Consider the following 13,968-nt stretch of genomic DNA (forward strand, 5'->3'; position numbering starts at 1 on the left):
CGTGGGTTTCCTGTGGATTACTCACTGCAGCTCCTTGCAAGTTAAACTGTGTCACTATGGTCTTTTTTCCACAGGCTGCAGTTCCTGAGTGTAGATCCTTTGTGTTATTTCCACACACTACAGCTTCCTTCCGATAATATCTATTTGCTGATATGTGAATCTTCCATGGGCTTCAATGTGGATATATGTTCCAGCACGTCCTTAATGATGAAAGTTATGAAAGACAAATAGAAATCATGATTAGGACTATTGTATATCTACAATGTTATTTAATTTCAAACCTGAGAAACTGGAATTTTGACCTTACAGTTTCTGCCTTTGAAGTCTATTGTCACTGTGTCATTGTGAATTCACTCTTCAAGAAAAGCCTGCAATGGACAGCACTTGTCTGCTTAACAAAAAAATTGTCAGAGCAGGAAAGTACTTATTGGAGGTCTGGTCCAAAGCCCCTTGAAACCTTCATCTCATGTCAGTGCATCTAAACTGTTATTTCTCCATGGTTTGTAGTGTTTCAAAGCATTTTTTAGTTACTTTTAGAAATAACAATATTTACAGAGAACAAAACAACAATAACTGCCTAGTACTACTTTCTGCATTTCACATTTACCTTTTATCCATTTCATAGAAAGAATCAGAGAGCTTTTCAGGGTTGAAGAACCTCTGAGATCATCTAGCCTAACCATCTACTCCAGGCAGGGTTAGCTCAAACAGGTTTCACAGTACTTTGTGCAGCTGGATTTAGAATATTGCCAATGACAAAGACTCTACAGTCTGCATTCAAGACCACACACACACCTGTAATTTAGTGAATAAAATACTTGTCTTTCAAAATTATCATCATATTTAGCACCAGTGATACAGCACTTAGTCAACACAGAAATTTAATTTCAAGATTGATTTTGAAACAATTGTCTGATATTCAAGTATTCTTTAGGCTGCAAATATTCACTAGAAGCAGCACATAGGAAAATTATTGTAAACAGCTTTACACAGTGTTTTACACCAAATAAATCCTCAGAGGACTGTCTTATCCAAGTCTTGGAAAGGCTTCTACAATGATCAGTCAGATATAATAACAGAATAAGGAATCTTATTTTAAGTCTTGAAATCTACCATACTGAAAACTGAAATCAGAAGAAAATATTTAGTGATATAGCAAAAATCAGATGCAGAAGACAGTCCAGCTAGGCAAGTAAATCATTAACAGCCTGTGAACAATAAATTACTCTGCAAGAAGATTAAGGAACTCCCAAATGTTGTTCAAATAAAGCAGCAATATCATTTTACTCTGTGCAGAACAAAGTTCAGTTTTATTTACACTAGCACCAGAGCTTAAACTGCAACTAAACTCATCACACCACTACTTTATCAGTATCACTCCAACTGTGGATCAGTTACGTAATGATCTGGCTAAGAGCATGATTTCCAGATATTGCTAATAAATATCAGCAGTGTTTAAGATACATATCAGCAGACAGGTAGCTTCACAGTTCTGCTGTCTCTATACAATCTCAAATAGGGTTCTAGACATTCCTGAAACATGGTAAGAACAACCACAGTAAGTGACTCTGAATGACCAAAGAACAATACTCACAAGAAATCTGAAAACATATACAGTAAAATGGACACTTCTGCAGACAGCAAAAAGCTAAAAAGCATTTTGAATAGCTGCTACCTTGCCCATCTTTTGTTCTGAATTTCTATGAAATATTTGTCTGGGAGGCCAGGAATAAAATAAGGTCCTTAAAAGGCAGAGCAAAATGAAGCTGGTGAAAACTCCTTAAGCAGGCGTCTTTTTGCAGAGCATCTGGATCCAACGCCTGTGAATTCGAAACACAGGCTGAATTTTTCCTTAAAAGTGGTGAGATGTTGTTCACTCTTTCAAGGGCTCTTCTACCACGCCTACTTACAAAGGTGAAGATCTCCTCAAGATGAAATACTGGTGAACAAAATGATAAATATATGCACATCTGTAAGAGATATACTGGTCTGACAAACAAGCTGTGCTGGACCTTTTGTTGATAACCTCTTTTCTTTCTCTGTTTCAGTGAATCCCAAGGTAATGCAATACTCTAAAGCACTGTTATAAACATTAGAGTAAAATCTCTACTTATGCATATATGTGAATTCTAATAGAGATAATCTTAAAGGGAGTCCACTACCAACGGTATTTGGGTTGAGGCTCAAAGCTCATTGGCTTCCATTTTTTTTTTTTTTTTTTTTTAAATATATCTGTCTCTCTTTAAAGCAAGCAAAGTATTTTGTAGCTTTTGTTCTTGCTGTTCATTGGCTTCGATTTTTTTTAATTATTATTATTATTCGCTTTTTTATTAGTTGTTGGAATTCATCAGGGGTTATTTTTGTTAAGTTTATGGAGTTTTGATGTTTAGCTTCTAAAATTATCTACATTTAAAATATACTCCTATATAACTCCAGAGAAACACATACTTGTTTTGCCAAACATTGCTCAGAATTTGTGCAGCACAGGAAGGAAATGATTTGTCTAGAGACATATTCTACATCTTGGTTTTGTCCACAGCCTGGAAGGCAAGTCAGTAACAAAACCTTGACTGTAGGGAATTCTATCTAATGAACGGAAAGGTATAATTAGGATTGGATCCTTGAACATCTTGTGGATGTTTTATGCATCCCACATATAACCTGTAATGTGACATATTCCACTGTGGCTGCCAGTATAGTAGAAACACCCATCAGCAAAAGGTTTTTCACAAGATTAAGGCTGTGAGCAACTTTTGGGACATAATTTTATGCAACAGTGGCAGCATTTGATTGTTGATTTTGATACACTGGCACTGACCAGCAGTGCCCTCCTGCAGCAACAATCTGTGCATAAAGAAATCACATATCCATTTAATGCCATTTTTGCAATAATCTGCATCAGGATCTGAGGTACATACGTGAAATAAGAATAAAAAATAGATGTATGCACACTTTGTGTATGTGTGTGAAATCTCTATCCCAATAGAATTGCTTTCTTTGTTCAATACGTAAAAAAAACAATGACAAAGACTGATTTGTTCCTTTGTACACCACGAGGAGGTGCAATTGGTCTTCTCTAATAAATATTTGCCTTGTGATTTTGGATTGGCTTGTTTTTTGTTTTATTTTGTTTATGTTTTGTTTTTCAGAATAGGGTGAGGGGGCAGTAGTCTTTCCACACTTTTAATGCGTATTAATATTTCACAAATGTTGATACTTTTTTTTGGTGTTTTCTTTTTGGCTTCAGACTGAAAGTACTAACAGTTCCTTTTCTTTTGATCCTAGCTGTGTAACTTTGACCTCTTCTCTGTGTAATTACAACCGTGTGGTTTTTTGTTCTCATCAGTGTTCATCTTTGACTCATCGGTGTCACTCTGTTTTCTTGATGGAAACAAATTCAGTTTTCTTGCTAATCTCACATCCCATTCTCTGCTGGTATACATACATAAAGAAAGAATGGACCACAAGGAAACCTCCAGATCTCTGTATTGAAAATTCTGGGTTGTAGAAAGCATGGAAATCACAAGTCAAAATAGTTATGGTAAAGAATAATGGCCATGAGACAATTCAGCATCGTAAGGGAAGTGCAAAGAGCATTTATGGTTGTCAATCTGTTGAATTTATCAATAAAAATATGCATTAATTTTCTATCAGTTGTCATTCATCTTGCTTTTTGATTTTGTACAGAAAGAGTATTTACCATTCTATCTTGGTCACAGTTAATGTAAACTATATGTAAAAGCTATCAAATGTCATTGATTTTACAGAAGACACAAGGTGAAAACATGATACACTGAAATATCTGCTGCTGACTGAAACACTAATAGAACTGAAGACAAGGAGCACACAAAACACGTAGTCCTGTTGTAGAACAGGACAGAAGATTTTTCATAATAATACACAGTTGCTATTTTTCAAGTTCCATCTGCTGACTTTCAAGAATCTTCATTGTTCAGCTCATTTTCTATTCTTTTCTCCCATTATACTTCTTTTGTCTTCAGATCTGAAAAGTTAACCAATCTTCAGGATTCAGCAACTTTATCTTTTATCTTGTTCACCTTTTACAGCAGATAGAAAACTGAAGACAGAAGGAGGGACTTCAACAAAACCATTTAGCATATCTACAAAACCTTCAAATATGTGCCATTTTCCTTAGGATTTGAGAAATTTTACTTTTGTTCTCAACTTCATGCTTCTTTCAGTCAGTACTTTATCCTGAATCTCTCTTTGCTCTTCCTTTGAAAGAAACACTAACAAGACTAATCTGTCTGAGATAGGGATATCTTTGTCTCAAAGCTCTATTAAATAGTGCCTTAGCTACTCCATTTTTCTATCAGTACTTAGCCCACATTACTCACTTTCCACTCATACCTCTCCACATTTTTGGTACGTGTTGGTTTTCATTGTTTCAGCTATCTGTTCTCAGAAGAGAGCTTTATTGTTTTTTTCTGTTTACTCTGTGTGAAAACACGATTATCTTGCCCAGTGACTTTTCAACTTAGCTTCTCTGTACAATAAAACTGTATACCCTTTTGTTCCTTGCGTGTCACAATTTGCCTATTTCTAAACTTCCTGACATTAATAGGCTCACTCTTTCCTGATGGAAACAAATTTGTTGTTTCTATCTATCGTTTTCAAATTATTTGGTTGATTTAAAAACTTTGTTCTAAATATCTGAATATATGTGTACTTCTTCATCTTTCTCTGATGGTTTTCACAAGAAAAATGAAATCAAACTCACATAGAAAATGCTTTAACTTACTTTTGTTTTCCCCTGATTTCACTTTCAAAATGTGTTTCTCCATCCTTCTTTCTCCAGGTGTTCACCGAAAACTTTTTTATATAAATATCAATAAAATTCTCCAAACTAAAGAAAGAAGAAAAAAAACACTGAAACTCACAAACAAAACTAAATAAAATTCATTGCATTTTTTCCTTTACCTGTACTGAAAAAGCAAAAATATGCTTAGAAGAAATATGTGTTCTTATTCATATTTTCAAGGAAAAATGTAATGAGCCTGGACGTACAAAAAAAAAAAAAAAAAAAAAGCTTTTATCTTTTTATCTGGCGAACACAACACCAGAACTTCTAATCCTTTGCTGATGCAGCATCTTGTTCTCTGTCCCTCCATGATAAATACTTCAGTGCTCCGGAGACATTCATTATCATTACCATATATGTGTTCCATACCAGTGTGGTAATGCTGGATCCATCTTCATTACCCACTCTTGCTGTAACGCAACTTGAAGTTGACTAATCTATTTCAAAAGTTAATGCAAATCGTAAATTCTCCTCGACAGTGACAACCATTAATTGCTAAACTGAATATTTTGCCAGTAGAGAAAAGCCATCTCAACAGTTTTGTGCCAGTATCTTGCCACCCTAAAACAAAATAGCATATCTGCAGGAAGCTGAAGATGAACTTGTGTGTGCTCTCCACATCTGAACAACTGGATAAAGAAAGCAAATCAAAACCCTTAGAGTTTTCTTTCAGGGAGCTAGTTGCACTGCTCTCACTCTAAAACAAACAAAAGCACCACTCTTAAGTCAGACATATGGCAGAAAAAGCTAACACAGCTAAGAGCTGTTGCCTGCTGGATATCACTCTGGTAACACTTATGCCTATGTGGAATAGGTGCTGCAATTGCCTGGGGAGGTACTTCTGCCTTCATCAGTGGCTCCCACTATTGCCTGTGCTCATATATTCATTGAACAAAGATGGAAGACTAAGTGGAAATTTGACCTTTTCAGTAGTGGCATTGCAGATATATAACGTCATCACTTTTCAGCACATTTAAATAAGTGGTACTTTTTTTGCCTCTTAATGAATGAATGGCATTCCATTCATTAAAAGATTATGCACAATGAGAAATCAGACAGATGTATCATTTCATGAACAGTTCTATCCTCAAAGTTACATAAATCTGAGGCAAAGGTTTAATAGCTGGAAATAAGTACTTCTTTATCATATGAAAAAATCTGTATTGAAAAATACAGGTGTGTTGGGGAAGAAAAGATAGGAAGTAGATATTAAAGTAAATTCAGTTTGGGAATATCAGAATGTCTTTGGGTACAATTGTACTACCAAAGATCTCTCTGTATGTATGTACTGGTTGATCCTCAGTTACTGCTCTTGTTAGTTTGCTTTCTGCCTCTCTTCTGAAGCAAAATCCTGACTTCTTCTGGCAAAAAATCCAGATGTGGTATAGATTACACTTTTCTAGGAAAAATCCTTGTGAAAAAATCTGAAGAAACTACACTTCAGCACAATAACAAAAGGTTTAATTCTTTCTTGTCATCTACTTGTCCCATAATACTGTTGGAGAAGTGAAAGACAAGATCATGTTATTTCAAGAAAGCTGGATTCTTCATACATGGATAATGGCAGCTAAAGTTCATGGGTGACCCGTTCTCAGCATGCTTGCAGCCCGTCCAGACTTCACAGGTTAATTTTAAGTAGCATGGTCAAAAACAGCACTTACGGGTCAAGATTTCTCTGTAATAGATTACTTGAATTGTCATGACATAGGTTGGTGATGAGGAAAATGAGTTTGGAAGATGATATTATCCAAAAAATTAATATGAATAACTCCATTCTATGTTCAGTCAGAATAAGTTGTGGAATATGAACTATAGATGGTGGGAAAAATAGAGGAAGGAGTAGAAGTCTTATGTATTTTCTACACAATAGGTTATTTAAATAGAAATATAGGCTATACTAAACAAAGTGTTGGACTGAAGTTTCAGTGACCAGGGCTTTCAGGTTCATAAATCCTCATTTTACAGGGACTGTGGAAGAGCAAGCACTCCACCAAGACAGTTATCAGCAGTCCGGGTAGAATTTTTTTCTTCCTTTTGACTTGGTATAACAACATTTTGGCTGACCATTTTTCATCTGACAAAGGGATACAGAGAGAACTTCCCAGGAGGAATCTTGCCTCAAGATAATGTATATCCACAAACTAAAAATGCAACTCTAATGCTTCCAAAAGTGTGGCATTGTTCCTGAGTATTCTAATAGTCCCTTTTCAACTTTGACTGTTGGAATTTTTGTGGTGCTCCTTAAGATGCTGTGTACATGCTGGAAATGCAAACTAACGGTCAATTTCAAACTAGTTCTGCAGTCATTGTGGTAAAAGACACACAGTGCATTGCATTACTCAGCTTTAACTGAAATACACTGTGCCACAACCTCATTGGATGTAATCCAAGGAGTTTTACTCTCCATACAGTTCAAATCTGCGTAGTCATACTGTAATTGTTCTTTATCTCAGTGCAATTTGAACTGCTGAAATGAAATTCTGTTCATTCTGTTCACAACTACCCACTACGTGAGAAAGTATGAAAGATTCCTTATACCTTTTTTTGCATAATTCCTGGAGGAATCATCTATCCTCAGAGTCCTCAAAGAAGAAATACTGCAACAGTCATTTTTTCACCTTTGAAATCATTCACTCAAAGTCTCATTACCCCTGAGGAGCCTTGTTTTTGGCATCTTCATAGAGCAGAGCCCCAGGTTGCATAGCAGCAAGTTAAGCAGTAGTGGATTTTTAACTTCAACAATTAATCACACATTACTTTAAATCTCTGGCAATTACTTCAAAAAGTTGTTGTTGCTCAGTGCTAGCTTCTATTGACTTGTATGTATCTCATAATCTGGTTTCTTATTTATTTTGGGCTGCCACAAATCTCCACTAAGGTTTCTGACTCACTACAACGTTACACTACTTTTATACTGAATGCATAACTCTGGTTAGAAAATTAGAGTCATAGAGCATAGTTCTCAGCTTTTAAATTATTTTTTAAGTTTAAAACTGTAGAATAGTAGCATTACCTAGTCGTTTAACAGACATAGAGCAAAACCATACAAATAACACTTACTTAAAGTTTAATAATGTACCACACAGTAAACCGGAATCAGAACAAAACATTATAGCCTTTAGTGATATAGCAAAAATCAGATGCAGAAGACAGTCCAGCTAGGCAAGTAAATCATTAACAGCCTGTGAACAATAAATTACTCTGCAAGAAGATTAAGGAACTCCCAAATGTTGTTCAAATAAAGCAGCAATATCATTTTACTCTGTGCAGAACAAAGTTCAGTTTTATTTACACTAGCACCAGAGCTTAAACTGCAACTAAACTCATCACACCACTACTTTATCAGTATCACTCCAACTGTGGATCAGTTACGTAATGATCTGGCTAAGAGCATGATTTCCAGATATTGCTAATAAATATCAGCAGTGTTTAAGACACATATCAGCAGACAGGTAGCTTCACAGTTCTGCTGTCTCTATACAATCTCAAATAGGGTTCTAGACATTCCTGAAACATGGTAAGAACAACCACAGTAAGTGACTCTGAATGACCAAAGAACAATACTCACAAGAAATCTGAAAACACATACAGTAAAATGGACACTTCTGCAGACAGCAAAAAGCTAAAAAGCATTTTGAATAGCTGCTACCTTGCCCATCTTTTGTTCTGAATTTCTATGAAATATTTGTCTGGGAGACCAGGAATAAAATAAGGTCCTTAAAAGGCAGAGCAAAATGAAGCTGGTGAAAACTCCTCAGGCAGTGCTAGAACCTTTGTTTACAGTAGGACAATCCCCTCTTGTTCCCTTCATGCTAGTGAATTCTAGGGGTTAAAAGCATTTGGAAACATAGCTGCAAGCGATAAAGTAAAACAGAGTAGGAACACTGGAAAGACTGTAAGACCATTTGAAAATAGAATTAGTCATCCTCACTTGTCATTTATTTTTCATCAGATCTGTTGATAAGTAATAGCTTTCTCATTTAAATATGATCTTACATGTTGAATAGAGAATGAAATTAAGGAATAAACCACAATGGAAAAATTAAAGAAAAGGCTTTTACATTTGGTTGAAAATGTACATGTAAAAGTATTTTCAAAGGAAATTTATTTATTGTTCCTGAAGGAAGAATTGTTTGGAAAAAAAAAAAAAAAAAAAAAAAAAAAGAAGAAAAAAAAAAAAAGTTGCTACTATGTAATGTAATTTTCAAGTAATAAACTAAATATCTTCACTTCTTTTTTTCCTGATATCTGCAATATTCCCTAGGGATCTGACTGCAGTTCAACACTATTACATATTATAATGAATGAAGTATTAAGGTTACAAGAAATTGCACTACCTGAAGTCTTAAGGCTCAAAACCATAAGGAAAATGTAACAGATTATCCACATTACTCTTTGCAAGGTTCGCTCTTTGCTAAGTAAATTATTACTAAGTAGCCTGAATTCAAATGACTTTTAAGCTCCTAAGAAGTACTTCCTTAAATTGCATGCATTCCTCAGTTTGGGAAACTGGGACAGGGAAAGAGAAGTATTTACACAGCAGAGAAGATTTAGTACCCTGGAATGAAGGGTTTCAGTAGAAATAGTCAAGATTGGGAAAGAATAGGTGATCCATTCAAACCTATTTCCTCTGGGACAACAGTATCATGGAGTTAGAACTGAGAATGTTTTATTTTCCAAATTATGGGAGGGGCTGTTTGAGTCGAATTGCAAAATAGGAAGAAGTTTCTTATTCTCTATATCAATATTTATTGCAGTCCTTTGGTCTGCAATAAATAAGCCAATCAGCTTTCTGTTTACATTACATACATTCAGCAAATTTCAGTTGTTTTGGCTCACAAGAGGGTTTTGTTGCACTTTTGCTTGTTTGTTTGCTTGTTTGTTTTATAAATTGAGAGTGGCAAGCCCCTCACCAGAGTCTACAGTGTTTTGCAAACTGTTTTAATCTTTTTTTTTATTAAATATATGTTCATAACCATTTCTCATGGAAATGAAGAAATAAAATTACAGAAATTTGTTTGTTCATATTAGAAAAGTTCACATGTCCATTTGCTGTACTAATCTGGTTACATTGGTGAGAATTAAGTTTAACAATAAACAAAAAAATGAAAATTCAGAAAACTAAGTAAGAGGAAGGGACAAACTGATGAAAAAATCCAATGACATAAAGAAATAGAGTCTTTAAAGCAAAATATAGATCATCAGTTTTAATATACATTACAGCTGAATTAAGTTAAATAGTACAGAATAAATAAAATCCTATTTGCTGTATTCCACAACCCATCAACAACAACTAAATAGTATTCAGATTTAGTGTGGGGAAAAAAAAAAAAAAAAAGAAGAAGAAAGAAAATTATTTTAATTCATTCTTGCAAAGAGTTCAAAATAGTTTGGAATAGAGATGGACATGTACAGAGAGTAATTTTAATAAATTTCTTACTTCACAGTTTTTTGAAGATTTAACAATCCAGGGAACATTTTTTAATTCTAAATCTTCCACTGTTTAAATGTTTTCTATAAGGATGTAGAACATTTCTGTAGGAAGGAGGAAGGGCACTTTTAAAATGAATTCTCTATTAAAACAGCAGGTCTCAAGGAAACAACAGACAAAAATATCGGCATACACAAAACTCATTGATTTCAGAAGAAAACACCATAGCTTAAAACTTCATTCACATGTATGAATTTGATAGAATGAAAGAAAAATTATAATAAATATTTCTATTATGTATATAAAAATAGTCCCAAATGTGTGCAAAAAGAAATCATGATGGAAAAAAAGGCACAAGATATTATTGTAGCATATGAAAAAAAAGGGGAAATCAGCTGAAGCAGTAAAATTCTGAAATTGCTTACCAGATGAGAGTGTTACAGAGGGGAGAAAATAAACAACACTCCAGTGGCATAAGTTCCATAGAAAAGTAATAAATAATTTCAGGTTATATAAAAGTTTGAGAAATGTGTTCTTTCTAAAAACTAATTTCAACTGTTCCTGATTCATTGTGCATAGAAAACATGCAAGCAAAATAACCTAAGGCACATGTTTTTGTTAAGGCCTTGACTATGATTAAAAAATAAAAATCCAAAGGAAGAAAGGTTATTTTTTGTAGTTAAACATTGGTCAGCTCTTATCAAGCTTTCACCAGTCTCTTCCAAGTAAAAGTAGGCATGTGTGAGTTTTGCTTAAGCAATATTCACTGTAAATTAATTGGAAATAGTATTAATCCCCATAGCATATCAAGCATTTTTAATTTTTCTGCAATAAATCTTCATTCAAAACTATATCCTACAAAATTTTTAACTGGTCTGTCACTCCTGATATTGGATTTAAAGAAAAACTCATCTGTATTTATTTGTAAATGCTAACTTATTTGCTGAATTATGATTTAATATTTTATCATGTTTTTATTTCACATTTACAATTCTAAAACAAAGGTCACAATTTATTCCCTTGCAATTTTAATTTTCTTTTTTTTAGTGCCTAGAGACGTGCTTAAATTTTCTGACCACTACCAAAATTGTTCACAGGCTAACAGGTCCTTACTGTGTTTTGTAAGGGCATCAAAAGCAAAACTAGAATTTAATTCTGATCTTCCATTTGGTAAATGTAAATTCTTTCTCAACTGCAAGAAATAACTTGCAGAGAAACTGCAACTTTCATTCATTTTCACACAAACCCTCTTCTTGGTTATGGGTTATTTGCAGCTTTTTTATCTAACTGTTTACAACATTGAAATTGAACAATGTAACGGTAGTAGAGGTTGTAAGGACACTTTCTTTTCTGCCATGTCCGCCATTGTGCTTTTTCCTGATGTAGAAAGCAAAAGAAAACAATAGGAACATTTGCTGAGTTTTCTTTGCTTGAGTTGCTATTGGAACATATAGATCATTAATGAGAGCAACAATACCTGGAGGAGGAAAACAGACAAATCTTATGACAGATGTAATATCAGAAGAGGAACAATTGCAACTATTGACCAACTATTTATAAAACATTGAGTAAAAAATATCTACAAAATAAATTGTGACTATATCCATGGGATTGAGATAGTTTTTCAGATATCATTTGAAAAGTCATACCAACAACTACTAATACAATGTTAAACTGCAAGAGGTTTCTTGTATAAAAGAAAAAAACATAGTTGATTGTTAAAAATTGGGAATCCAATCAAAACACTTCTGATAATGTAGCACAGAATTCCAAAAACTGTTTTCACTACCAAAAAACCTAATAGAATATTGATGGAAGGTTCATCCCCTACTGCCATACCACCAACATCCGTCTTTGATGTTGCGGACCAGCATAACAGAATAGAATACAATACTTGCAGCACAGCCCTCACACTTTGTTTTCCATTGTACTAAGAGAGGTTGTTTATGAATACTGCCTGGCACCTGCATAATGTTTCAAGCAGTCAAACAATATGAACAGTAATTAAATGACACTGTACAACTATTTATTAATGAACTCATTCAAATAACATTAGTAGATTTGTATGAGCTGTCATAATGTCAAATCTTGAATTCAAGGGTTGTTTTGTTCTGTTTTGTTTTGTTTTGTTTTGTTTTCGTCAGTGGAAAGGCTAAGTAGATAAGCAAAAGACTTGAATGTTTACTAAATATTTTAATAGTCTGTTATGTAAAATTTATAGCAAATGCTATGTTCCTTTTCCAGATATTAGTGAATAAATATATTGACATTAAAAACATGCTGCAAAATAGATCTCCCCTTGGCACAGCAAAACTGTCAGTGTGGAAGTTATTCTAATATAGAAATCAGCTGATTTGAATGATCAAAAGCAAACAGTGCTTTTCTAGTAAAGCAGCTATCTTCAGAAAAGTCTCAAACCCAGTCAAAGTTCAAAGTAAAAGGTAAAAAAAAACACCCTAAAGAGTAACTAAACAGCCAAATAGAGGAAATATTTTGCTCAGTAGAAGCTCTTATTTAGCTTTGGTATTTGATTCTATGATTTTATGACTTTCAGGTAGTCATCCACAGGGGGAAAAAAATAGAGTAAGAGGGCTGATATTTTTTTTTGTCTTTACTACTGTCTTTAAAGATAGCAGATAGTAAAAAGGTAGCCCTTCAAAAAATCAAGAGTTCATTCATGTGAAAGAAAGAGAAAATAAATCTTTAAATGACAGGTTCTTTAAAGCTCACTTAGCTCCAGTTCAACTAGGCATACTGTGGAAAGCTATCTTCACAATTAACTCATGTTTCCTTAACAATAAATAACTGGAAAGAAAAAGAAAAAGAAAACCCTAAAAACCAACAAACTTCAAAACATCTTTAAGACAGGAATTCTTCCACAGAAAAATTAACAGATTTCATCTGTCCTGAGCAAATCTGTGCATCTTAGGAAAAAAGCACTCCAGAATCTACTTTTCTGCTCAAATACAGCTACAGTCTGAACACTGCTGCATTCCAGGAGCTTCACCCTGAATTTCTTCAATATCTGACATTCAAAGAATTTTGTTATTTTTTTTACTGATCTTGCACTGTTCATCTTCAATGGCACGCATTACAAAAAGGGACACGTGTTAAACAAATATTAACTTGACTTTTTAGTAAGCATGCCAAATGTATCCTTCACAGTGGCACAGAAACACAGAGAAATAACTGAGCAATGCTTGCTATTTCCATAACTACCAGGAAATATAAATTAAAAATAAACATTAATTTTTATGTTGCATGATAAAATGTATGTTTCATCTCATGAAATGTGAGACTAAAATGTGCAACAAAAATAGAGCTCAGTTCAAGAGGTTGCTTAGCCCTGTAAAAGTGCAACAGCAATATTATACTATATAGCACCATTGTTTCATCCCCTCCAAAATAAAAAACAGCGCTTCACTGCCATGGGCGTAATTGTGCCTGACATAAAACCATGATAAATGACAGAGAAGTTGCTTCAGCCATGCCTGACATCATTTAGCAGATGGACTTGTCTGAATTCCTTAAGTTCCTGCAAGCTTGATTTTTTGACTGATAGCACATTTCACATCAGAATCAGAAAATCAAAATTGATGGACAAGTGCTCAACAGTCCTCCATCCTCCACTGGTCTGCAAGTGATTGAGTCAAAAGGTGATGAGTAATGTGGCAATTCCTCCACATATAACTTACTGCTTCCCTTCTTCAGAATG

This window comes from Tetrao urogallus, assembly GCF_951394365.1.
Source record: "Tetrao urogallus genome assembly, chromosome: Z".
NCBI lineage: Eukaryota > Metazoa > Chordata > Aves > Galliformes > Phasianidae > Tetrao > Tetrao urogallus.